General features: G+C 41.7%; 2 non-coding genes across 2 annotated transcripts; one reads left to right on the forward strand and one right to left on the reverse strand.

Moving 5' to 3' along the window:
* Positions 1–3,131: 3,131 nt before the first annotated feature.
* On the reverse strand, positions 3,132–3,237 carry LOC141635951 (small nucleolar RNA R71). Its single transcript, XR_012540600.1, has one exon. It is a non-coding gene; the product is annotated as a small nucleolar RNA R71 (small nucleolar RNA).
* Positions 3,238–23,762: 20,525 nt separating this feature from the next.
* Positions 23,763–23,868, forward strand: LOC141635513 (small nucleolar RNA R71). Its single transcript, XR_012540196.1, has one exon. It is a non-coding gene; the product is annotated as a small nucleolar RNA R71 (small nucleolar RNA).
* The last annotated feature ends 3,737 nt before the right edge of the window (positions 23,869–27,605 follow it).

The raw sequence follows: 27,605 nt of genomic DNA on the forward strand, positions 1-27,605 counted from the left end.
GAGTAACGTAGATACTTGATCGAGTAAGGGGGCACTCGATCGAGTACCTTAGCTACTCGATCGAGTAGCCGATTCTGAGGGAATGATTTGACGGGTTTTGCTAATAACGCGAGTTTGATATAAAAGGTTTCCGTCAGTTTATTTAATCACTTTTAACCTTTCTAAACCCTTCAAAAGAAAAAGGAGTTACGTAGTTCTCGCTCGTCGCGTTGTTGGCAAATCCCCAAGGCTAGGAGTGTCGGATCATCTTGTTCTTTGCATCATAGTGTTCCTTGCGTCAAGGGTAAGATCTACATACCAATTTTATACTGTTTCTTTGAGTTTGTTTAAAACCCTTAATTAGGTAGATTTGGGGGTTTTGGGAGGGTTATGTTGATTAGGTGATAATTGTATGATTATGTGTATAGGAGAAGGGTTCGTAGAGGAACGGTTTTGAGACAGCTGCTAGATCGTCCGATGTTTGTGTTGCATTCGGTAGGGTTTCCTACTCGTATTAATTACATAATGTGTGGTGATTGTCTTTGTAATTAGTGATTGTTGATTGATTGACGGTTGTGATTGTATATTGTTGATTGATTCGGATGGTTGTTGATGTTGTATTGTGATTCCGATTGTTTGTCTCTCGGTTCTCGAGATGCGTTTCGGCCGAGTAGAGTCACTTGCGGGAGTGGCTTCACGCCTTAGTTTCGCCCTTCGTGGAACCCGCCACGGAATGGGATGTGCACATTAATGGGACAGGGTTATCACTCGGTATGATGAGCGGGGCTTAGGTGGGAACGGCTGCGGTCCCCCTGGCGGGTGGTCCAGTGGACGAGTCGGTGACGGAGAGTGGTTGGAGTGGGTGTGATTGTGTGTGTGATTGTTTGAGCTATGTTGTTTGTTGTGTTGTTGGATTATACAAATTTTGTGATTAATCGACCCGTTTAAATGTTTTAAACATTGTGGTGATCCATTCGGGGTGGTGAGCGATTATTTAGCGGTATGAGACGATGCGTATGGGATAGCTGGGATGAGTCACCACGTTGCAGTTTAGAAGTCTACCGCTGTGTCTGACGCTTGATAGTATTTTGAAAGTAGATAGTTTTGAGAACTTGTATTTCCTTTTATCAGTTTTGGTTTTGAACATGTAATCACTTAAACTATAATTACTTTTAAAGTACGTTTCTTTATTGTCTTATGATATTCATTTCCTCGGGCAACCGAGATGGTAGCATCCTTATAACTGAGTGGTCCTGGTAAGGCACTTGGAGTATGGGGGTGTTACACATCCCCTCGATTGAGAGGCTTTATGTTCGATCGAGTGGTTTGGCTGGAACAAGTGGTCGATCGAGTGATTCCAAGAGCTCGATCGAAATGGCATTTATAGGAGTTACTCGATCGAGAGCTTTAATTGCTCGATCGAGTACATTGGCTAGAGAAGACCTCGATCGAGTGATCTGAAATCACTTGATTGAGGGGTCTGCTGTTATACGCGGGTTTAATTAAGCCCGTGATAGTTTATTTTGTTAATAATTACGCTTCCCTATATAAGAAAGTCGTAATTAGGTCATTAGGAGATCTTTCATACACTGTTTACTACCTCTTAAACTTCTGAATCTCGTAATTACTCTTTCTTTACTGCTTAATCTTTCAACCCTTTGTTTTGCTTTGTGGATTGATCTTTACGCCGGATTCTTAAGATTGTAATCATTATTGTACTCTTAATCTTAATACTTTGTTTGCATTAATCTGTTGTACTTTCATTATTACTCTTGCCATAGTCTTGTGTATGCTTGATTCTTATCGTTTCATTATGTCCCTAATTAGCATGCTTATTGTTATTATTGTTGACACCTCAAAGAACATGAGTAGCTAATTCTCTTTATGTTAGGACTAGGGAATCCATGGTAGGATTGTGATGATGTAGCGAATATACTAGATAATTTATATGTGAGAATCTATTCCCATAGCAATATAAACGTAACACCAATTTAGTTGACTGCACGCTTCTAAATTACATTATTCTGGTTAAATTTACTCCTAGATCGGAAGATTGGAATAAATAGAACTGCTATGAACAGTAGACTACCCTAATGAGGACGGAAGTTAAGTTAGTGGAAATCTAGAATAGAAAGCGGACCGGAAGGTCCTTTCCCTTATCCTTCTCACGGTAGATTGTCTAGGCTATTTGTAACTTAGTCGATTGACTACCATGGTGAACCGAAATCCGGGCATACTTTCTTTTATTTGATCACTCTAATCGTATTTTCTCATTTTTATTGCTCATGCTTTATTTCTCTTTCCTTAAATTCTTCTGTAGTTTAGAAATCAAATTAAAACCCCCCATATTGTGACTTAAATAGACGGACCTTTAGACAGATATCTTGCCTCCCTGTGGAGAATCGACCCTACTTATCACTAGCTTCTGTTAGTATATTTAGGTTTATTTTTGGTACACGAACGACAGTATCAAATTTTGGTGCCATTGGCGGGGAGGCAATAGCCCTATATGCCTTTTTGTTTCGTTTATTTTTATCCGCCTCAGGGAATTTTTATTCCTTGAGACAGTTCTCACTTATTTCTTTTAGTGTTGTGTATGCCCAGGTCAAACAGGTCAAAATTAGTTCCTGCTGAACCTGAACCGGAGAGATCGTTTCGGCCTAGACTCCGTTTGCAAAGAAAGATTCGAAAGGAAGACTTGAGTACTTTCAAACCCGAGCTACAACACTTCCTTTTTGCAGAAGACAATTCTATTTCTGCTACCACGTCAGTAAAGATGTCTAACACTACGAGCCACTCAGAGCCCACAGCTACCTCGATTCCCAAAGGTTTCAAGCTCGCGACACAGGATGGTAACACTTTTGATATCCGTCCGTCTTATAAAAATTTGGTAGAAAGGAACTTGTTTCGAGGTGTGGCGGGTGAAGATCCGAGAAAACATATGGAGGTCTTTACTGACTATTGTTCTACCATTCCCGTCACTAAAGGAGTGAACCAAGACAAGATAAAGGAAGTCCTGTATTCTTTTTCATTGACTGACGGAGCCAGGGAGTGGCTCAGTGATCATGATCGCACTACAACCGGTATTACCAACTGGGAAACTCTTGCTTTTGCGTTTTATAAAAGGTACTTTCCTCCCCAACGTACCAATCAGCTGAGAGGAAAGATTACGAGTTTCAAACAGGCGCCTGATGAAAATTTCTAAGAGGCTTGGTGTCGGTTCAAGAAGTTGGTGAGGTCCCTTCCTCACCATGGATTTGATCAGTGGTTTTTGTGCAACAACTTCTATAATGGGTTGTATGATGACCACCGTGTGTAGATACCCGTATCCGTCGATATTGAAATTTATAGAGAACCCGACAAACACCCGATGATGATAGGACACATGTATTCTTTAGTTGTCATTGTCATTATTTGGGTTCGTTTTACGATGTAGAATGAGCGTTGTCGACGGAGTATTTTATTAATTTAAATGATATTTAAATTAAAGCTTTTTTAAGGTGAATTCATTTTACTTTATCTTGAATTTATTTTCTCAAGTTTATTTTATTGAAAAATAAAATAGATAATTGATTTGAAAAATCATTTTATGTGTGTATTTGATTTGAAAAATCATTTATTTTAATGTATTAATTGATTTGAAAAATCGAATTTGAAAATCGAAAACTCGTTTTAACCACAAGTTTTGGAGCTCGATTATAGCTCGGTTTTTGAGCCCGTTTTCTTTACGAGTTGGCGCGAATGTCGAGTACACTAACCAACCTAGGCTTCTACCCATCCAACCCCAGTTCGAACCCCCTTATCCACATCCCAAATCTCGTCCCAAGCCCCCCAACATAGCCCAAATCCTTCCCAACCCGTGTTCAACATAGCCCGTTTGTTTTGCTCCAAACTTGGTCCAAACCCGCAACCCATCACCACCAACCCATACTCCACACTACCCACCATTCCCACGTCCAAACCCGCCATGAAACCCCTCCACAAAACCCGTCTCCAACACTCCAAAACAGGCCCCAAACAACACGACACAAACAGCCCCCTGTTTTCGTTCAGCTCAAACCCGAGTCCAAAACCCGCTCCAAACACCTGCAAAACCCATGCCCATTAACCCTAAACCATACCCTAGTATCCTACCTATACTTCCCTAGCTTAACCACCAAGAAAACCCCTCACAAAGCCTCTCAAACCCTCACAAAAGCTGCTGGACAGCAGCTATGCGCAAATGAGCCCGTCTGCCTCTCCCCTCTAAAACCCTACCTTAACTCTCTATAAATACCCCCCCCCCTTCACCATACATTCATGGCTCTAAGTTCTCCATACATACTACCTTCACTTAAAAGCTTTAAACTCCAGAAACAAACCCTAATTGCCTCCCAAAAACCCTCCACAAAACCAACTTACAAACTGAGAATCAGTTTGTGTGTCCTCTTTGAAACCTTTCGTTCTCCCTTCAAACCTCCATCAAAACTCGAGTTTCTTGTTCCAAATTAACCATACAACATCCATTTACACATTAGACAAATATTTACGAGCCAAATTGCCCTTGAGAGTACCCGAATTCCCTCGAAAAACAGAGTGTTATACACTCTGTTTTCGCGGCTTTTCCTGTCTGTCCAGTTCTGTTTGTGCTCGTTTTTCGTGCCCAATAAATCAAAACGAGCAGAGATTGTTTTAATATCTCTGTTCTCCTCTCTTTCTAGTTTTCAAAACATCTTTTAAATCGAATTTTCACCGTGAAACGCGAGAGAAATCGCAGTTTGAAAGTTGCTGTCCAGATTTGCAAAAAACGTGTTGTTTGCTTTGTTTCTTCGTCGACGACGGCCTCTCGAGATAAAATATACCATCGATTACGACCCAAGACGGTGTCAACGATACATGTAGGTTGAGGGTGCATCAAATACTCCTCTTCTCCCTTTTATTCCGTTTTTTTATGTTTGTTTTTTTATAGTTCGTTTTGTTTGTTTATCGTTTTTGTTTATCGATTGTTCTTATTAACTATGAAACTAGTTTAGTCCGAGTATGAGTTAAAGTACCACCATGAACACCCGCGTTGACATGAGATGGGAAAGAAACCGCTACATCAGTCGGTCGTACACCCCCGTCTCATTTACATATCCTCGTGTTCAAGGTAGGGCATTAATAAAACGAATTCTGACTTCGCTCTTCGCTTTTGACCCCTCTCTTGTTTCGTGTGATTCGACCTACCCCTGGACCATTCACATGTTAGTATGACCTCTGATTGTTAACATATAACTAGTTTAGATGACATTAGATCAGTTTAATAACCTAATTAGACACGTTAGGGTACATCGACATCGCTTTAAAAATCAATTGACGATTCTGTAACTTAATTGAATGCATCTCTCTCTTTCACCTAATTTCTCGCTAGTATAAGAGTGCGTGATTAGCACCTTCTTATTAACACTCGATGAGTTAATTTAATTAGCGAACTTGACCTAATTTGACCCCTTTAGGCCGTGTAGAATACACCTTTGCGCGACATCATCTCGATCGATCAATGTCGTTCCTAACTTGTTTTCTAATTCGTTTCGAACTTGTTTCGCAATCAATTGATCTAACTAATGAACCTGACCTAGGACCTAGGGTAGCCGTGTCTAGGGTGGACGTGGCTTTAGGCCGTGAGGGTGGCCGTGTCCCTTCTTGCCTCGTTTGTTTTATATCATTCGTTCTTTGTCGTTTCGTAGCTTGTAATTTATAATTTGTTTATCGAGTTGTAATTTTCAAGTTTGTTTTCTTTTATCGAGTCAAAACCTCTTTCAAAAACCTTAGTCTTGTTTGGTTAGATGGTTGTGCCCTAATGCATGTAAGAGCGTAGTAAATCGCATGTTGTTTAAAGCAACATGGCCCGATTTATGCTAATGCATGCTTTGGTGTGTGACCCAATGTCTAATTCGATAAGATTAAGCGAAAGCACACATTACGAGGAGTGACCCAAGGCCGTGAGTCATGTAAGCCGTGGGCCACCCCCCTTGTGCACGTTTTCCTAGGCCGAATTGGCCGTGTAATGTGTCATGTACGGTTTTGTGTATAGCGTTGTATTTTAGATCGAGTTGTATCTTTAATTTCTTGTTGTGTCGGCATGAAATGCCTGGGTTGTAATAGGGTAGATCCCAACGGCTCCCCCATTCCCATCAAGCCTTGTTTGTTCGCTTTACATGTTGTTAGATCAATCAACCCACATGCTAAATTACAACTTTGACAAAGTTAGTTTAGTTGCATCTAAATCGACATAGAAACTTCACATGTTAGGGTTTTGAAAACGATGTTTGCATATCATATATCGTAGTAGCTATGACCTTGTTTGAAATCCGACACTTGACTTAGTAGAGGCCGTTATTGACGGGCGGGGTTAGGTGTCCTTATGGGCTTCCTAACACGTACCCTCACCCCTTACTCAAGATCTATGGTTTGTGGATCCGTCTAAATACCATTGGATTACGAGAGTCATTCTAATCGAGTGATATAGGGTACAAGTCTTTATCTTTAATCACTCGTAGTCGATTGGCTTTATGCTTTTCGTTGAAAGGTGTAAAGTTGACTTGAACGGTTCCAAGTTCCCAAAAAACTAGGTGGCGACTCTAATTTGTCTTAATTCGATTCGAAGGAACCTCGAGTCGATTATGCCTAGTGTGGATCCCGCGGACGCAGTTCCCGAGGGCCTTGTCCCTGATTTGGCGACTCGCCGGGGAAAAGAGGACTAGTTACACTTTGTTTCTAGGGTCTTTCCCTCCGAGGTGAAACTTGAAAAGAAAGTATTGGAAAGTAAAACATTACTCATAGTGCTACGATTCATGCATAAACCCTTAATGATTTTCCCGGGCCGTCCCAGCGTTTCTTTGTGATGCGTGGGGGGCGACGTCCCACTATGCCAGGAACTCGCACATTGCTTGCTTCCGCTCCGCCTCGCGTGGTTCTTGATGGTGGGGATGCTCTTCTAGGTACTCTACCTAAAGGCCCTTGCTCTATAAGACCGCAAAAGGATGGAGGGCATAGACCTTCTTGTAGAAGACTTGCCGAGACTTAGAGATGTCTAGGAGCATACATCCTTATAACATGAGAATGACAATGTGCGAAATGAATTTCCCTAGTCTTTTCAAATTTTCCATGTCCATTTCAAAACCGAACTTTTGAACAACTTACTTTCGAAATAGCATGATTTTCAAAACGAGGAATGCTGCCCACATAGGACTAGAATTTTCGGCCAAAATAAGCTTTTATTAGCCGGCATGCTGCCCATTTCAAATCTCATTTTCAAATCAATTATTCGTTTTTTCCAAATTCAATCCAAAATGTTTCTCGAACCTCAACCAAGCATGAAATGCGTCAAGTCGTGTCCGGGTCATGGCCGTGTTAGGCCAGGTGTGTTTCGTTCTAAGAGTCTAGAACACGACCTTGTTGGGTCACCCAAGCTCACCTCTTGGGCTTCGAGTCATGTGGGTCGACCATTTGGTCTAGGATAGTCCACAGAAACGCCCAAGCTAGGCCATTTAGGGCGTTTCACCCGAACTTATGGGCTATGTTAGTCGATTCACGGGTTTAGTCACACCGAGTTCAGTTTAGAACCGAGCTATGATAGCTTGAGTCATGTCGTTTTGTCGAGTCTAAAATGAATCGAGGTCTAAATCCAACCGTGAGTCGAACTTTTGGTTAGTCAGTCTCAAGTCGAGTCTTTGCTTGAGTCAAGTTGGTGTCGTGTCCTTAAGTGTGCAGGGGCTCTTACTTTAAATATTGACTCAGTTCGGGGTTTTCTTGTAGAAAGGCCGCCAAAAACCCGACGTCAAGCAATGGAAGATGCTGTCAACAAGCTCACTGAGGCCGTGAACCTCATGATGACCCAAATGGATGCAATTGAATCTAAGCTGGGTGAAGATTCCCCTCTATCTACCCCACCTCTGACTGATCTGGAGAAACGGTTCAAGTTCATTGAGGACCGTCTGAAACTCTCCCAGGGGAAGAACATCCATTACGAAAATGCTAGGGCCTATGCCCCAATTCAGGATAAGTTGCCCAAGAACATGGTACTCACTGATATCCCAAAGTTTAAGGGCACATAAGATGCAGTCCACCATGTTAAGGCCTATAAGGGGTACTTAGCATCAAGGGAGTGCTCACGACATGCTCTCAAATTTTCGCTCAATCTCTGGATGAACACCCGAAGGCGTGGTTCTACAATCTGGACCTTAAGAACTTCCCCACTTTCGAAGATATTAAGGTGGAGTTATGCAAGCACTATGCTGATAATGTCGAGATCCAAACCAACATAAGAACATTGGAGGTGATGACACAGAAAGAAAAAGAAGGTTTTACTGAATTCCTTGCAAGATGGCGCGCTGAAAGCGTGAAGTTAGCCAAGAAGCCTGAAGAAGTGGAAATGGTAGATAAGTTCGTAAAGAATCTACGACCTGTTTACCGCAATGCTCTAAAATACCAGAATTTCGGCTCTTTCAAAGAATTGATAAGAATCGGGATAAAGGTAGAAGATGATTTCATAAGGGCAGAGGCTGAAAAGCCGAAAGGGTACCAAGGGGCCTCATCGTCTAAGGGCAAAGCCCCAGCAACGGCCCATATTGATGAAGCCATCAATCTGTTAGAAGGGCAATCGAAGAAGTCGCAGCGCCAAACACCTAGGGCATTCACCGATATCGGATGCACTTATACATACGCTCTCCAAAGGCTCATAGCCCAAGGAAAGCTGAAGCCTATTGGTCCGACTCCGGACCCTCCCGCTGATCAACAAGGTAAATGGTATAAACCGAATGCCTACTGTGCCTTTCATCAAGGGAAGGGACACGATACTGAAAGGTGTTTTAGACTAAAGCACGAAATTCAAGACATGATTGAGAACGGAACGCTCCCAATCCCAGCCATTAAACCCAATAACATCACTAATCCATTTGGCGATCACGCCAACTTTGTTTCTGTCGAAGACAATGTCGATTATTCTCATCTTATCCGCCCATGTCACTTGAAAGGGGTGTTTATCGGGAAAATATTTTTGGATTGCTCTGATTTCTTGCCAAACCCGAAGAATGAAATTCAAGTCGGGAGTCTTGCTCTAGAATGTACTCCTCTCATTAACGAAGTTAATAAAAGACAATTCGATTCACCAACCTTCATCACTGGTGTAGATCCTCAGAGGACTACCTCGGGATGGAGGCAGACCATCATAGGGATCAAGGACCAGAGCCGAGCATCTAAGCTGACAGCTGAACAAGAGAAAGCTCAAGACCAGATTTGAAAATTATGAGTCGGGATCTGTTTTCTTATCTTAGTCGAGTCGAGTCTAGGACTTTCTTTTCCTAAAGTTGAGTCGTTTGTTCCGCGATGACCTAGGGTGTGTCCTAGGAATCGTTCCTTCAAGTCTGTTAAGCATTTGTCATTCCAATAAAAGTTGCAGTTTCGTTTCCAAATTTGTCTTGTTTTTAATCCTCAATCATTCTGAAAGCATGATAAAACGCACAACACACTCAAAGGCATCCCAGGGGTAGAAATATGTCCTGTTTCAAAATGGAAGGTACACTAGGATCCCGTGTTTGATTCCTTTACCTATTCCATGTCTGGCGGTAGAAAACCACCATCAAAACCAATGTTTGTGACAAGCTTTTAGATGATTCTGTGAAAAACCCGGACTATCTCCTTGTTTCCCCTATCGATGATGGAAGGCAAGCCTTTTCCCCAACAAAATCATCCCATCTCGAAGAGAGAAGATATCAACCCGTTCTAACAAGGAATTGTTAGTTCTTACCCAAATTAGTTGGCGAAGCCCAGTTTTCAAGGTGTATCCATTTATGATTAAGAGAATGAATAGAAGATCATTTTCAAAGAGAGAAAAAAGATGAAAAAGAATGAAAAAATGAGAAAAAGAGAAAAATTGGAAAAATGAAAAAAATGAAAAAATGAAAGAAAAAGAAGAGAAAGGAAAAAAGAAAAAAGATGTTGAAGTTATTGCAGAATGCTTTTGGTTGGATGTCGAAGTTACGGAAGCCAGCCATAGTTGAAGTTCAATGGGCGAAGCCCAAAAGCTTAAGTAGTAACCTCTTTACCTTCTAAGTCCTTCCTGAGACAGTTACAAAGGGATAGTCGGGAATTTTGAGAATTATTCCGCTTGTGTTGTTACACCCAACCTTTAGGGTCCAGACATGGAAATTTGAACCCACATCATTTTTCAACCCATTTGCACTCGTGGTTCATCAAACCCGAGACACCCATCTCAACCACATCAGCAGCCATAGCCCTTGGCCTTAGCACCACAAAACAAACCTTCAGAATGATGGTTAACCATTTCAACTTGTCATTGCCAAGCTCCACATTCCAAAAGATTCAAGCCTTTTACACCTAACCCCAAACACGGGATTTAACGGTACTTTACAGGCTAGAATGGGATATGACATGATACCTTAGGTGAAACCTTCGAGTGTGTACACACAATCAAAATGCCATGTTTATGCACCTTGATCGAACTACGTCGGATTTGATTTCGCTCTACGCGAATACGTAGGCAGTCCTTCAGAATAAGGGATTCAATCCACCCATCATCCAAGTTGTCATCTTGTCGGTTTCTTACGGGTCTTAACCAAGTCCAAATGAAGCAACCTTTGTTTGAGTTGGTCTTAGTACTCGATGTAAGCTAGGATAAGGATATAGGTTCAGATAAGTAGTGTCAAGTCTCGGAATGAGCTTTATCTAACGGTGTAGGCAAAGATGCTGAGTCACATAGATGTGGGTTTGTGTTGGGAACATAAAATATAAAAAACCCCGCTAAAAAGAAAGAAGGCGTGGAAGAAAAATAGTAAAAGCCCGCTGAAAAGAAAGAAGGCGGTGGCAAGAAATGACGAATACTCGCGGAAAAGAAAGGGGGCGAGGAGAAGAGTGGCAGAATGTTCCCAACAAGAGTGATGTGTGATGTCCAACTGTTCTCATAAAATCAGTCTGTGTTTAGTGTCTAGGCGAAGCTAACGTTGTTGCTCCATGAGTTTAATCCACCTTGTCAATGCCAAGTGATCTTGATTCCTATGTGCCCTCGGGAGCACGACCATGCCATACGATATCTCTGTCCCAAGTTCGACGAGCTTGTGGTTCCCATTTGCCATCTTTTGGCACCGGAATGGCCAATTTACATTTCTACCCCCAACAAGTCAATAATTGAATTAAAACCCGGGCACACTTACGGTTTTATTTTCCTTTTTTGTTTTACGGTAGCGGGCTACGCCCACGTTGTTTACGGGTCATACGGAGTGTCTGAGTCGTATTTCATGCTCACCCATCAAGGTTCGATTTCAAAAAAATTTCAAAATTTCAAAATTCCAAAAACTTTTTGCGAATTATGGATAGATGATCCAAGTAGTGGAATCTTCTTGGGTCGATGACCCAATCTTTCGAAATTCAAAATTCAAAATTCAATTTTTGAAGGGCTGATGGCCCAACATTCCAAGTGATGTCAAATTCAAACTTCGGGTCGATGGCCCAATTATTCAAAATTTTCAAATTTAATTTTTGGGTCGATGACCCAATCTTTCAAATGATCCAATTTTAAGATCGATGATCCAAATGTGCTTATGTAATGATTATTGCTAGTACGTTTTTGTGTTTCAAATGTAGCAGGATATGCTTCAACTGGGGGCTCTAAAGTCTTCGACTTTAGAGCCATTGCAAACTGGGGGCTCTGAAGCCGTAGGCTTCAGAGACCATTATCAAGATGAAAAGGATGACATCCACTCAAAATTCAATTCAATACAAGAGTATGAAATGGAAGAATTCTGTAGCTGAAAGCAAATGATGAAAGCGGTGGCAACCTCCTTGGAAAGTCCCGTCCCATTCGGACAAGTGCTAGCAGATGATAAATTTTGGGCAAATGTCAGCAGATGATGAATTTTGGACAAATGCCATCAGATGATAAACTTTGGGCATGTGTCAGCAATTGCCGAACTACGACGCGGGTTTGATTCCGTCAGAAACGGATACGTAGGCGCCTAAGGATAAGGCTCAATCCACCATATATGCAATTTATGGGTCGACGACCAATGACGATAATTTGACACAACAGAAGCAAGAGTCAATCCTCAGCGAAGTTGTATGATCTCTTCTTATGGCTGGCGAGCTTATATACGCAAGTCTAATGGACTATAAACGACCCGCAGAATCCTCAGGTCGAGAGGGACCTGGGGTGTACTTTGACTTTCGCCTTGTCCAAGCCTCAGTCAAAGTGGGGGCTCTGTAGATACCCGTATCCGTCGATATTGGAATTTATAGAGAACCCGACAAACACCCGATGATGATAGGACACATTTATTCTTTAGTTGTCATTGTCATTATTTGGGTTCGTTTTACGATGTAGAATGAGCGTTGTCGACGGAGTATTTTATTAATTTAAATGATATTTAAATTAAAGCTTTTTTAAGGTGAATTCATTTTACTTTATTTTGAATTTATTTTCTCAAGTTTATTTTATTGAAAATAAAATAGATAATTGATTTGAAAAATCATTTTATGAGTGTATTTGATTTGGAAAATCATTTATTTTAATGTGTTAATTGATTTGAAAATCGAAAACTCGTTTTAACCACACGTTTTGGAGCTCGATTATAGCTCGGTTTTTGAGCCCGTTTTCTTTACGAGTTGGCACGAATCTCGAGTACACTAACCAACCTAGGCATCTACCCATCCAACCCCAGTTCGAACCCCCTTATCCACATCCCAAATCTCGTCCCAAGCCCCCCAACATAGCCCAACTCCTTCCCAACCCGTGTTCAACATAGCTCGTTTGTTTTGCTCCAAACCTGGTCCAAACCCGCAACCCATCACCACCAACCCATACTCCACACTACCCACCATTCCCACGTCCAAACCCACCATGAAACCCCTCCATAAAACCCGTCTCCAACACTCCAAAACAGGCCCCAAACAACACGACACAAACAGCCCCCTGTTTTCGTTCAGCTCAAACCCGAGTCCAAAACCCGCTCCAAACACCTGCAAAACCCGTGCCCATTAACCCTAAACCATACCCTAGTATCCTACCTATACTTCCCTAGCTTAACCACCAAGAAAACCCCTCACAAAGCCTCTCAAACCCTCACAAAAGCTGCTGGACAGCAGCTATTTGCAAATGAGCCCGTCTGCCTCTCCCCTCTAAAACCCTACCTTAACTCTCTATAAATACCCCCCCCCTTCACCATACATTCATGGCTCTAAGTTCTACATATATAATACCTTCACTTACAAGAGTTAAAATCCAGAAACAAACCCTAATTGCCTCCCAAAAACCCTCCACAAAACCAACTTACAAACTGAGAATCAGTTTGTGTGTCCTCTTTGAAACCTTTCGTTCTCCCTTCAAACCTCCATCAAAACTCGAGTTTCTTGTTCCAAATTAACCATACAACATCCATCTACACATTAGACAAATATTTACGAGCCAAATTGCCCTTGAGAGTACACGAATTCCCTCGAAAAACAGAGTGTTATACACTCTGTTTTCGCGGCTTTTCCTGTCTGTCCAGTTCTGTTTGTGCTCGTTTTTTGTGCCCAATAACTCAAAACGAGCAGGGATTGTTTTAAGATCTCTGTTATCCTCTCTTTCTAGTTTTCAAAACATCTTTTAAATCGAATTTTCACCGTGAAACGAGAGAGAAATCGCAGTTTGAAAGTTGCTGTCCAGATTTGCAAAAAACGTGTTGTTTGCTTTGTTTCTTCGTCGACGACGGCCTCTCGAGATAAAATCTACCATTAATTACGACCCAAGATGGTATCAACAATACATGTAGGTTGAGGGTGCATCAAATCCTCCTCTTCTCCCTTTTATTCCGTTTTTTTATGTTTGTTTTTTTATAGTTCGTTTTGTTTGTTTATCGTTTTTGTTTATCGATTGTTCTTATTAACTATAAAACTAGTTTAGTCCGAGTATGAGTTAAAGTACCACCATGAACACCCGCGTTGACTTGAGATGGGAAAGAAACCGCTACATCAGTCGGTCGTACACCCCCGTCTCATTTACATATCCTCGTGTTCAAGCTAGGGCATTAATAAAACGAATTCTGACTTCGCTCTTCGCTTTTGACCCCTCTCTTGTTTCGTGTGATTCGACCTACCCCTGGACCATTCACATGTTAGTATGACCTCTGATTGTTAACATATAACTAGTTTAGATGACATTAGATCAGTTTAATAACCTAATTAGACACGTTAGGGTACATCGACATAGCTTTAAAAATCAATTGACGATTCTGTAACTTAATTGAATGTATCTCTCTCTTTCACCTAATTTCTCGCTAGTATAAGAGTGCGTGATTAGCACCTTCTTATTAACACTTGATGAGTTAATTTAGTTAGCGAACTTGACCTAATTTGACCCCTTTAGGCCGTGTAGAATACACCTTTGCGCGACATCATCTCGATCGATCAATGTCGTTCCTAACTTGTTTTCTAATTCGTTTCGAACTTGTTTCACAATCAATTGATCTAACTAATGAACCTGACCTAGGACCTAGGGTAGCCGTGTCTAGGGTGGACGTGGCTTTAGGCCGTGAGGGTGGCCGTGTCCCTTCTTGCCTCGTTTGTTTTATATCATTCGTTCTTTGTCGTTTCGTAGCTTGTAATTTATAATTTGTTTATCGAGTTGTAATTTTCAAGTTTGTTTTCTTTTATCGAGTCAAAACCTCTTTCAAAAACCTTAGTCTTGTTTGGTTAGATGGTTGTGCCCTAATGCATGTAAGAGCGTAGTAAATCGCATGTTGTTTAAAGCAACATGGCCTGATTTATGCTAATGCATGCTTTGGTGTGTGACCCAATGTCTAATTCGATAAGATTAAGCGAAAGCACACATTACGAGGAGTGACCCAAGGCCGTGAGTCATGTAAGCCGTGGGCCACCCCCTTTGTGCATGTTTTCCTAGGCCGAATTGGCCGTGTAATGTGTCATGTACGGTTTTGTGTATAGCGTTGTATTTTAGATCGAGTTGTATCTTTAATTTCTTGTTGTGTCGGCACGAAATGCCTGGGTTGTAATAGGGTAGATCCCAACGGCTCCCCCATTCCCATCAAGCCTTGTTTGTTCGCTTTACATGTTGTTAGATCAATCAACCCACATGCTAAATTACAACTTTGACAAAGTTAGTTTAGTTGCATCTAAATCGACATAGAAACTTCACATGTTAGGGTTTTGAAAACGATGTTTGCATATCATATATCGTAGTAGCTATGACCTTGTTTGAAATCCGACACTTGACCTAGTAGAGGCCGTTATTGACGGGCGGGGTTAGGTGTCCTTATGGGCTTCCTAACACGTACCCTCACCCCTTACTCAAGATCTATGGTTTGTGGATCCGTCTAAATACCATTGGATTACGAGAGTCATTCTAATCGAGTGATATAGGGTACAAGTCTTTATCTTTAATCACTCGTAGTCGATTGGCTTTATGCTTTTCGATGAAAGGTGTAAAGTTGACTTGAACGGTTCCAAGTTCCCAAAAAACTTGGTGGCGACTCTAATTTGTCTTAATTCTATACTTGATGCCTCATATAATGGGAGATTCCAAAAGAATATTGATGATGATAAGGGATGGGGCATTATTGAGGAGATGGCGACCCATTGTGCTGAGTGTGGGAACCCGAGGGGCGGTATTCAGACAGTGCACTCGGTCGACAATGCAGTTGTGGCTCAGCTGGATGCCATGAATGCTCGTTTTGATAGATTGGAACTGCAAGCTACTGGTGATCAACAGATGGTTCATCTGTTTACTAGACATGAAACTATCACTTGTGAGAGATGTGGGAGCAATGACGGTCACACTGCTATTGACTGTCTGACAGAAAAGGAACAAGTCCTTGCCTTTCAGCAATATAGACAAGGAGGAGGTTCCTATTACAATAATCAAAGGGCAGTCCATCCTAATTTGAGGTGGACCAATCAGAATTTTCTTAATCCTACTCCTCCACCGCAGCAGCAACAACACTATATCCCTCCTCATAAAGCTCAGCAAGGCTTTGTAAAGCCTCCATCTTTTCCACCACCGCATTAAGGAGCTTCCTCAAGTGGAGTTGGTGAATTGGGTGAGTTAAAGTCGATGATTCAATCATTGACTAAGTAGCTGCAAATGAGTGACCAACAAAAAGAAGCATCCATTAAGTCACTTGAAACTCAAGTTGCTCAGTTGACCGCGAGCCAATCCACGAGCAAACCGGGTCATTTAGCGTCTCAATCCGAGAAGAATCCACATGAGACAATAAATCTAATTAACCTGCGAAGTGGTCGTTATTCTGAAGGACCAAAATTGTTAGCTGTTTAGGACATATCAGACCCGGGGAGCATTATTATTGATGGTGAACAGTCGTCTAATGCTGAAAACATGCCTAACACGAAGAAAATACTCGATCGACTGATTTCTGGTGGTCGATCGAGTAGAAATGCTACTGATATTACTCGATCGACTGATTTCTGTTGATATTGAAGAACTCAATCGAGAGGCTGAGAATGCTCGATCGAGTGAAAAATCTCCTGAAAGGCGTCGATCGAGAGGTAAAAAGGCTCGATCGAGGAAAGATGAGTTTGAACCCGCTGAGACTTTAGTAGAAAGGAATAAAGGGCTCAAAATTCCTATCAATGTGCCCTTTCCATGGCGATTATAGAATAATAAGGCTAATCAACAATTCGGGAAATTTGTTGAGATCCTGAAAAGCCTTCACGTCAATGTTTCGTTCGCCGAGCTGCTTACCCAGGTACCCTCTTATATGAAATTCATGAAAGAAATTTTGACACGTAAGAGGCACATAAATGATCATGAGATGGTAGCTTTAACTGAAGTAGGGACTGCCTTAAATCAAAATAAGTTACCACCCAAACAGACCGACCCGAGTAGCTTTTCAATTCCTTGTCACATAGGTACCCATTTGATTGATAACACGCTATGCGATCTAGGTGCTAGCGTGAGCGTCTTACCCCTGTCTCTCGCTAGGAGACTCGGTTTGACCAAATTTAATTGCACTAACATGACCGTTTAGATGGCCGACCGTAGTATATCACATCCATTAGGAGTTATAGAGGAAATACATGTCAAGATCGGGAGATTCTTTATTCCCGTAGACTTTGTAGTGCTTGACATCCCCGAGGACACTCACACCCCTATCATTTTAGGGACACCATTTTTATTCACTACTCGTGCAGTGATTGACGTCGGGGGGAAGACACTTACATTTCAGGTAGGAGATGAAGAATTGATTTTTCATCAGTCTAAATCTCGTAGGGCTCACATGAAAGCTCAACCTTGCAATGCCCTATCCTCTACTGACTCAGTTATAGACACTCCAACTGAGAATGTTGAATATTGTGCTGCAATTGTAATCCCTCCACCTCAGACTGAGAGATAAAAGGAGGACCATTCTTCTGTTTTCCTTGCTGCAGGTACAGATAGAGTGGATGATGGACTTGTCAATAGTCAAAGTGCATTTAAAGTCAATCAAAGTGATGGAGATTCCAATGTCGATGGAAATATCAAGAAGGAGATGAAAGTTCGCGCGTACTTGGATGCCAACTATTCTCCTTCTATCATTTCAAATTCATACTCATAGCGATCAAAGAGGACGGTCCGAGATGCTGAAGGGACCTCCTCCAGTTAGAAGCCCTCCTATGGGCTATTGAAGTGTTTTAGGAAGTAAGCGGGGAATGCCCCGTGTAACAATTTGTAAAATTTGAATTTCTGTTGGACTTCTTTATTGCGTTTTTAGAACTATCAGGAGTTAGATTAATTAGCTTAGCGAAAACCGACTATAGACTGCATATTTTTTTGTGATTTGGTGTTGTCGGGATACGTTTTTGCGTGTTTTTATGCAGGTTTCGAGAAATTATGTTGCATTGGGATGAGCTACACGAGAAAACAACTCGATTGAGAGGAATGCCCAAGAATAGTGATCGATCGAGTGGTTTCAGTCACTCGATCGAAATGGCAAAAATGAAGAATACTCGATCGAGAGGAATTCTATTCGATCGAGCAGATTGGAGGCCAAAGTTCTCGATTGAGTGATTTAAAATCACTCGATCGACTGAATTTGCTTGATGAACATGCGATACAAGGAGTACTACTCTCAATTCCTATGTAAACCGGTCATGAATGTCACCAATTATAAGGCTCTAAATCTCAGAAATTGTAAAGTAGGTTGCCAATTTCTCAGGTCAAGTCTACACAGTCAGCTAAATTTGAACAAAAACTCGTAGATTATGCGTAAGACACAGCTAGTAACCGTCAGTGAAAGTGCAAGGCTCAAGTAAAATAACAATTTAAAGTGCAATATCATCACGGAAATCAACCGTTCCGACTCAACCTATATACAAAATAAACGTGAATATGAAATTTTTTATTTTTTTTGGATTTTTTTGAAATAAATGAAAACAATGCAAGCTGAAAATAGAAATGTGAATGCAAAACAAATGCAAATACAGACTCAAAAGGATGAATTTCCCTCCCCAAACCAAAATGGACAACGCCCTCGTTGTCCTCCAGCATACACTAGCAGATATATACAGGGGAACGGGAAAATACAACCAATAAATGAATGAAAAACAATAAATAAAAAGGAGACAAAAGAAATAAAAAAGCAAGAATGTACATACAAAACACGAACTTCCCCAAACCAGCCTGAAAACTGGGGAAGTGAGTATACCATTAGCTACTCGTCAGCCTCGTCTGTCACATCCTCCACCGTGTAGTCCGGGTTCACCTGCTGCTCTCTCCTCCTCGCCTCCTCAGCCTGAGTACACGCCTCCGCCTCAGCTGTGCCCTCCTCCTCGTCACTGGCTGACTCAGGGTACCCCTCAGCAGGGTACTGGTAGAAGGATGGGTGTGGCCATCCCTCAATGACGGGATGGTGTCGCCTCATGTGATACTCGTATAGAGGGAACAACGTAAGAGCTATGTCCCTCTCCATAGGAGCCTACTTATTTACAAGCTCAAGCAACAAACTGTTACGACGCCCTTGGTCCATGACCGCGGACGCCTCAAAGGGTGGAGGAGGTACAAAATTAGCCGGGTAAACCGGCTGTGTCTGGTGGGGTGCAGGAGTAGGAGTAGGAGTAGGGATCGGGGTAGGAATGGTCGTGGAAGTCTGGCCACCCGTAGAACGTGTGGATCCCTCTCCAGTCTCAGGTCTCCTCCGCTTCCTAGAAGCAGACACGGTAGGAGGTGGTTGCAGCGGTAGGTGGTACATGGGCAATGGTGGAGGTAACCTGCCCCTAACAGTGGGCAGGGGAACGAGGCGAGGTAAGATGGTGCAAGGAAGGGTCTCAGACAAGGAACTAGAAATCTTCCAAGTCTGGTGGTCGGAAGCAAGCCAAAACATGGACAGTATAGCAAGAATGCCGAGGTACCTATCAATGTCTAGGTACGGTAAGTCAGGAGGGAAGAGGGAGAAGAGAGAACGGGCAATAAAAGTGGCTATGCCACCGCAGACAATGGTGCCCGTGGTCTTCTCCCCCACACTGTGAAAGTACTGGGCGGTCAGGTAAGAAATGTTGAGGACAAAGGGTCCCTCACTGTCAATGTTCAAGTACCCGCCCAGAATAGAAAGCTCAATGTTATTCACATTATTTGGTTCTTTACGGCCAAAAATAGTACTACCCATCAGACGCTGGGAGTATCGGGCAGGGGGAAGGTGGACCTGAGCGAGCTTTCGCTCCTCGTAAGTAGTCTATGCCAAGGTCCTCCACAACATGCGGATGACTTTCCTAGGGGCAGCAGTAGGACCCGTAAAAGAAAGTCCTAGCCTAGTACGAAACTCCTCTAAAGTCAAAGAAAAAGTCCGGTTGAATAACCGGAAAGACACGGAAGCGCAAGTGGGGTCAGTGTCGTGTGCCTCAGAAGAGAAGGTAAAGGATCTGAAAAACTCGAGGGTCAGCTCCCTGTAGGTCAAGGCACTCATGGTCACTAGACCAGACATCCCCGTACCCCTCAAAATCTCACAAACTGGCTCGTAAATACCAAGTCCATTAAGTCACTAACGGCACAAAAACTTGGTAGACAGAAAATCACAGCCAGCTAAAGCAAAGAATCGAGTGCAATGAATAGCATTTACAAAAATTACCTCAGGATAGTCGGGGTGCGAGTTTAGTGAGTCGTCCACTCGGATGGTGACGCGGCCAGCAGAGCGACCAGCAGTAGGTGTAGCTCGTGCACGACCCCAGCCTTGAGTACCTGAAGTAGAAGCCCGTCCTCTGACGGAGCGAAGTACTAAGGCCGCCCGGTAAGCAGCTGTGACAGCGGGTGACCACGCAGCAGGGCTGGTCACCGTACCTGAAGTGCTAACTTTGGCTGCAGTAGAAGAAGCAGCAAAAACCAAAGTCGAGCTAGCAGCAGAGCTAGCAAGAATAAAAGCTGAAACGGAAGTAGGAGCGGAGCTAAGGCTAGCAGCAGTAACAACAGTACCAACAGTAGTAATAAGTAACACGGGGGTAGTAGAAGCGGTAATGACAGGTGTGGTGATGGTGGTGGCAGCAGAGACCACCGTCTCAAACAAGGATGGAGTAACAGTCGAACTAGACGAAGGCATTGAGCTACTGTCCTTCCTAATCAAGGGGGAGCGATAAGCAATTAACCAATTAAATAGCATAATTAACACAAACAGTCGGATTTATCGACTCAAGCATAAACCCTAAACCCCTAATACTTCATTTTGTCGAAAAAAGAAGAATTAAACAACAAGAAAAATGAAAATAATACTTACTTGATGAATAAACCCACAAGATAAGAAAGAAAATCGACTAAAAATGATGGAAATGGCGATTTTCAACCAAAAACCGCAAACCCTAAATACCCAAATTGACCGTGAAAAAGACCGAATTTGGAGGGTAAATTATAGGGCAAATGTCGATTTAATAGCAAGGAAGAAATTGTAGGTGTTTGAATTGGTAATGGGTAAGAAACAATGGAGGATTTGGGGGTTTGTCGTGCAAAGAGGATGAAGAAAATGAAAGAATGAAAAGAAATAATGAAAAGTTGGGAGTTTAAGAGACACTTCCTGCGTACGAAATTCAATTTCACTCGATCGAGTGATTTGAAATCACTCGATCGAGAGGTCTCATCTTCAAATCACTCGATTGAGTAAAAATCTACTCGATCGAGAGCTCCCTCTTTTTGCTATTTCGATTGAGGAACCTGGAACTGCTCGATCGAAGCCTTTCCTTTGAATTCCTCTCGATCGAGTACAAAAAGTACTCGATCGAGTTCTTTTCTTCGTGTAAGTCATCCAAGTGCGTCATTATCTCCCCAAACCTGCATAAAAACACTCTCAAAAATATCCCTAACATACTAAATCATAAAATAACAGTCTATAGTCTTTCTAACTACTTTAGAAATAGTCTAAATTCTAACAGTCCTAAAAACGCAATAAATAAATTCAACGGAAATTCAAAATTAGTTTTTACAATTTGTTACAACTGGGCATTCCCCACTCAATTCCCAAAACAAGTCAGTAGCCCAACGGAGGGCTTCTAACTGGAGGAGGTCCCTTCAGCATCCTTGACAGTCCTCTTCGTTCTCCACGAGCTTGAATTTGAACCAGTAGGGGGAGAATAGTTAACATACACGTATGCACGAACTTTCCTCGTCCCTTTATCTTTCCCATCAGCTTTGACGTTAGGCTCCCCAATTTGATTAATTTTAATTGCATTACGACCTTCGACAGCTCCTGCATCTATTCTATCTGTACCTGCAGCAAGGAAAACAAATGAACGTTCCTCCTTTTCGCTCTCAGTCTAAGGCAGAGGGGTTACAATAGCAGCACAAAATTCCACATTTTTAGCTGGAGTGTCAATATGGGAGTCAGTAGAGGAGAGGGCATTCCAAGGTTGAGCTTGCATGGGAGCCCTACGAGACTTAGATTGATGGAAAATTAATTCCTCATCTCCTACCTGAAACGTGAGTGTCTTGCCCCCGACATCTATCACTGCACGAGCGGTGAATAAAAATTGTCTCCCTAAAATAATAGGGATGTGAGTGTCCTCGGGAATATCAAGCACTACGAAGTCAACGGGAATAAAGAATCTCCCGATTTTGACAGGTATGTCCTCTATTACTCCTAACGACCGTGATATACTACGGTCGACCATCTGTACGGTCATGTTTGTGCAATTAAATTTAGTCAAACCAAGTCTCTTAGTGAGAGACAAAGGTAAGACGCTCACACTAGCACCAAGATTGCATAGCGCGTTGTCAATCAAATGGGTACCTATGTGACATGGGATTGAGATACTACCCGGGTCTGACTGTTTAGGTGGCAACTTATTTTGAACTAGGGCGGTCCCTACCTCGGTCAAAGCTACCGTCTCATGATCATTGATATGCCTCTTACGTGATAAAATTTCTTTCATAAACTTTAAATAAGAGGGTACATGTATCAGCAACTCGGCGAATGGAACAGTGACCTTTAAGCTTTTCAGGAGCTCGGTAAATTACCGAACTGTTGATTGGCTTTAGTGCTCTATAATCGCCTTGGGAAGGGCACCGTAATAGGAATATCGAGCCCTTTGTTTCTCTCTTCCAAGGTCTCAACAGGTTTAAGCTCTCTGTCAGTCGATCGAGACTTTTTACCTCTCGATTGAGTCTTTCCAGGTGAAATTTCACTCGATCGAGCAATAATAGCCTCTCGATCGAGTTCCTCAATAGCATCAGTGTTCGATCAAGCCATATTTCCACTCAATTGAACAGATTCTTCTAATTTTTCACTCGATCGAGTGATTTGCACCTCTCGATCGTTCCCTTGATTATCCAGTTTACTCGATCGAGTAGATTTCCCTTCGATTGAGTGATTTCAGCTTCAATTCTACTCGATCGACCCCCTGAAATCAGTCGATCGAGTATACTCTTCGTGGTAAGCTTATCTTCAGCGACAGTTGACTGTTCATCAGCATTAACGGCCTTCGTCAGGTCTGATATGTCATCTAAAGTTGATAATTTGGGTCCTTCATATGAACGACCACTTCTCAAATTAATCAAGTTTACCGTATCGTGTGGATTCTTCTCAGGTTGAGACGGCAAATGACCCAGTTTCCTCGTGGACTGATTGGCGGTGAGTTGAGCAACTTGAGTTTCAAGTGAGTTAATGGATGCTTCTTTTTGTTGGTCACTTAGTTGCCATTGCTTTGTCCACGACTGAAGCATTGTCTTTAACTCAGCTAGCTCACTTACCCCACTTGAAGACGATGCTCCTTGATTCGGTGGAGGAAAAAAAGGAGGATTTTGGAAGCCTTGTTGAGCTTTATGAGGAGGGACATATGGTTGCTGCTGTTGCGGTGGAGGAGTGGGATTAAGAACATTTTGAATTGTCCACCTCAAATTGGGATGGACTGCCCCTTGGTTGTTGTAATAAGAACCTCCTCCTTGCCTATATTGCTGAAAAGCAAGGACTTGTTCTTTCTCTGTAAGACAGTCAATAGCAGTATGACCGTCATCACTTCCACACCTCTCACAAATAACAGTTTCCTGTCTAGTCAACAAATGAACTGTCTGTGGCTCCCCAGCAGATTGCAGCTCCATTCTATCAAACCGATCATTCATGGCTTCCAGCTGAGCCACGACCGCCTTATCAACTGAATGGACTGTTAGAATACCGTCCCGTGGGTTCCCATATTCAGCACAATGAATCGCCATCTCCTCAATAATGCCCCATCCCTTATCATCATCAATATTCTTTTGAAATCTTTCGTTGGATAAGGCGTCAAGTATAGCTCTATGGTCATCATACAACCCATTATAGAACTAGTTGCACAAAAACCATTGATCGAAACTATGGTGAGGAAGAGACCTCGCCAACTTCTTGAACCGACACCAAGCTTCATAGAAATTCTCATCAGGTGCCTGCTTAAAACTAGAAATCTTTCCCCTCAGATGATTAGTGTGATGCATAGGGAAGTATCTTTTATAGAAGGCAAGAGCGAGAGTCTCCCAGTTGGTGATACCAGCAGCTGTTCGGTCAAGATCAGTCAGCCACTCACGGGCTAAGTCAGTCAGAGAAAAAGGAAAAAGCTCTTCCTTTATCTTATCCTGTGTTACTCCCTTTGTAGCGGGAATAGTAGAGCAGTAATCAGTAAAGACCTCCATGTGCTTCCCTGGATCTTCACCTGCCACACCTCTGTACAGGTTTCTCTCCACCAAATTTATGTAAGACGGACGGATATCAAAAGTATTACCGTCCTCAGTTTGGAGGTTGAAACCTTTAGGAATAGAGGATGCTTTAGGCTCCGAGTGACTTGCAATGTTCGGCATCTTTACTGGTTTGTTGGCATAAATGAGATTGTCTTCTTCAAAAGACTGGTCTTCTGCAAACAAAAAGTGTTGAAGCTCGGGCTCGAAAGTATTCAAGTCATCCTTTCGAAGTTCTCTTTGCCGACGGAGTCTATGCCGAAATAGTCTTTCTGGCTCAGAATCAGCTGGAACAAACTCCGACCTGTTTGACCTGGGCATACACAGCAATGAAAGAGATAAATGAGAACTGTCTCAAGGAATAAAAATAACCTGAGACGGATAAAAATAAACAAAAACAAAAACAGATAGGGCTATTGCCTCCCCGACAACGGTGCCAAAATTTGACAGGCTAGTCGTGTACCTACCAAAAATAACCAACTGGCACTAACTAATATAGCTAGGGAAGTCGGGTTGATCTCCACAGGGAGGCAAGATATCTGTTAAGGTCCGTCTATTTAGGTCACTAAATAGGGGGTTTAAATTTGGTTTCTAAAATAATAAAGGCTTAAAGGAAAGACCAGTAAAGAAAGAGCAATAAAACATAGAAATTATAATAAAGGTGATCAAATGAGAGAGAACATGTCAGGATTTCGGTTCACCATGGTAGTCTATCGACTCAGCTGCAAATAGCCTAGATAATTTACTGTGAGATGGATACAGGAAATGTCCTTCCGGTCCACTTTATATCCTAGATTCCCACTAACTTAACTTTGGTCCTCGTCAGGGTAGTCTACTGTTCATAGCAGGTCTATTTAATCCAATCTTATGATCCAGGAGTAAATTTAACCAGATTAAAGGTAACTTAGAAGCGTGCACTCAACTAAGTCGGTATTATAATTAAATTGACATGGGTACAGATTCTCAAAAATAAATCGTCTAGCCTATTCGCTACATCGTCACAATCCTACCATGGATTCCCTAATCCCAACATGAATGAAATTAGCTACTCATATTACTAATGTTGTCAATAATAATAATGATGAATGAACTAATTAAAGGCATGATGTAATAACAATAATATGGCATAAACGAGATTAGGGCAGAATAATTAAGACAATAAAACAAGGATTAAAGCAAGGAAATAATGAGATTAAGATTAAAAGGAGAAGAGAGATTACAATCTCAAGCAATTCCGGCGTAAAGATCAAATCCACTAAGCAAAAGATTAAGGAGAACAAAGTTACAGTAGAAAGTTTTAAGGGAAAGATTCAGAGAGTAATAAGGGAAAGATTCAGAGAGTAAAGTGGCGTTCTAAGATGAGTAAAACGTAGTGGTCTAAAACAGCATAATTAATAACCTAATTACTAATGCTTAAATAGAAAAAAAAGTCCATTACGTAATAGGTCCAACACGGGTTAATTATGCCCGTGAAAACTCAAAACCTCTCGATCGACCAGTATAAAACCACTCGATCGAGGACTTCAAAGGCCAAACCTCTCGATCGAGCAATATTTCCACTCGATCGAGGAAACCCCATAAACAGCATTTTGATCGAGCACAGCAAATCACTTAATCGACCTCTTCAACACTCCAAACCACTCGATCGACCAAATAAACCATTCGATCGAGTGTTTTTCCTCCAAGTCAGCTTCTAACTCGTCGTTGACTGCTTTGTTGACCATCCTTCACGCATCCCAATGCAGTACTCTCGCTCTAACATTCCCGTCTCCTCAAAATGCATGCAAAACAGGACGAAAAGAGTACGGTTTCACCACTTTCAGGTTCATTTCTGCAAAACAGACAAAACAGACCAAAGTAGCCAATTCGGGGCATATTGCAATACAAAACAGTATAAAAGTGCATAGAAATACGTGCAAAACAAGTCTAAAAAGGCTATATAAAATGCATGTATCAATTCCCATACTCAGCTACATGAATGGCCATTTCTTCAATGAGATGCCATCCCTTGTCATCTTCAACATTTTTCTGAAATCTCCCTTTGGCTGCATTATCCAACACGGCCCTTTGATCAGCATACAACCCATTGTAAAACTGGGTGCATAAGAACCATCGTTGGAAGCCATGATGAGGTACGGAGCAAACTAACTTCTTGAACCTAGTCAAAGCTTCATTCAAATCTTCAGTGGCCAATTGTGTAAAAGTGGTGATTTGGCCTCTTAGCGCGTTGGTGCACTGTGGTGGAAAATACCTTATGTAGAAGGCTAAGGCTAAGGAACTCCAGTCGGTAACATCGGCAGCTTCCCTATCCAAGTCTCTCAACCATTCCCAGGCATCATCAGTCAAAGAAAACGAAAAAAGGACTCCCTTGACCATATCCTGTGTCACCCCAGCCGCTAAAAGAATAGTAGAGCAATACTCTGTAAACAACTCTATATGCTTACATGGATCCTTGCCAGCTACCTCCTTGAAGAGATTCTTCTCAACCAACTGTTTGTAGGATGGATGAATTCCAAAGGTGCCCGCGTGTGGGAAATAATCTGTATACTTCCCTTAATTTAGAAGGATTATAACGAATTTAACAATGATGATCAAAGGTCATAAACAAAATACATAAACAAAGTATAAAAGATTCAGAATTAGCCTTCGGTCCTAGCAAAATTGGCCTAAGAACAATATCAAAATTGATATTCGCCTATCAGTTGCACCCAAGACGATATGAGATATGCCCTATTGATTGTGCTAGAATCGATCTAAAATTTTCTGTAAATTTTAGTTGTTTTGTGTTTTTTCTGATGAGAGAGAGAGAGGCTAGGTCAAGAAAAAGAATTAGGGTAGAATAAACATCTCCCTATCTTTCTTATACTGACCGAAATTTTGGAGTCAATTAGGAAAGAAAAATCTTTCCCAATTTCGGCCAAACTGACCGAAATAAGGAGTATTATTCTCCTTATTTTTGGTCTTTCCAAAAATATATAAAGTGTGTTGAATTGTCATCTAGTGAGGATCGAACCCATGACCTCTTGGTATGTGTACCCTCACTATTACCACTATGACACATTCATCTTGTTGATATTAAATATAACTGATTATATTTAATTACGAATTAACAGATTAATTCGTCCAAGCTAACATTACATATATTTAATTAAATATAACTTATTATTTTTAATTTACGAATTGACAGTTAATTCGTCTTAACTAATATTATTTAATTTTCATTAAATAATTATCTCATCAACACATTGACTAACTATTTAGTCATATTGGGCAACAATATGATTATATTTCTATAACCACATTTCTCAAACACATCCTATAGGTGTGACCTTTAGGGACCAGTTGATCACCGCCATCTGTATGATAATAACGTCAAACTTTCTAGCAAGCCAACCGTTATTAGATAAACGTTAATCAACTGATTTAAATATACGAAGTATACCCTTGTGAACCTGTAAGAGATTTACAAATGTTATCACACTAA

This window comes from Silene latifolia, chromosome Y (assembly GCF_048544455.1).
Source record: "Silene latifolia isolate original U9 population chromosome Y, ASM4854445v1, whole genome shotgun sequence".
Taxonomy (NCBI): Eukaryota; Viridiplantae; Streptophyta; class Magnoliopsida; order Caryophyllales; family Caryophyllaceae; genus Silene; species Silene latifolia.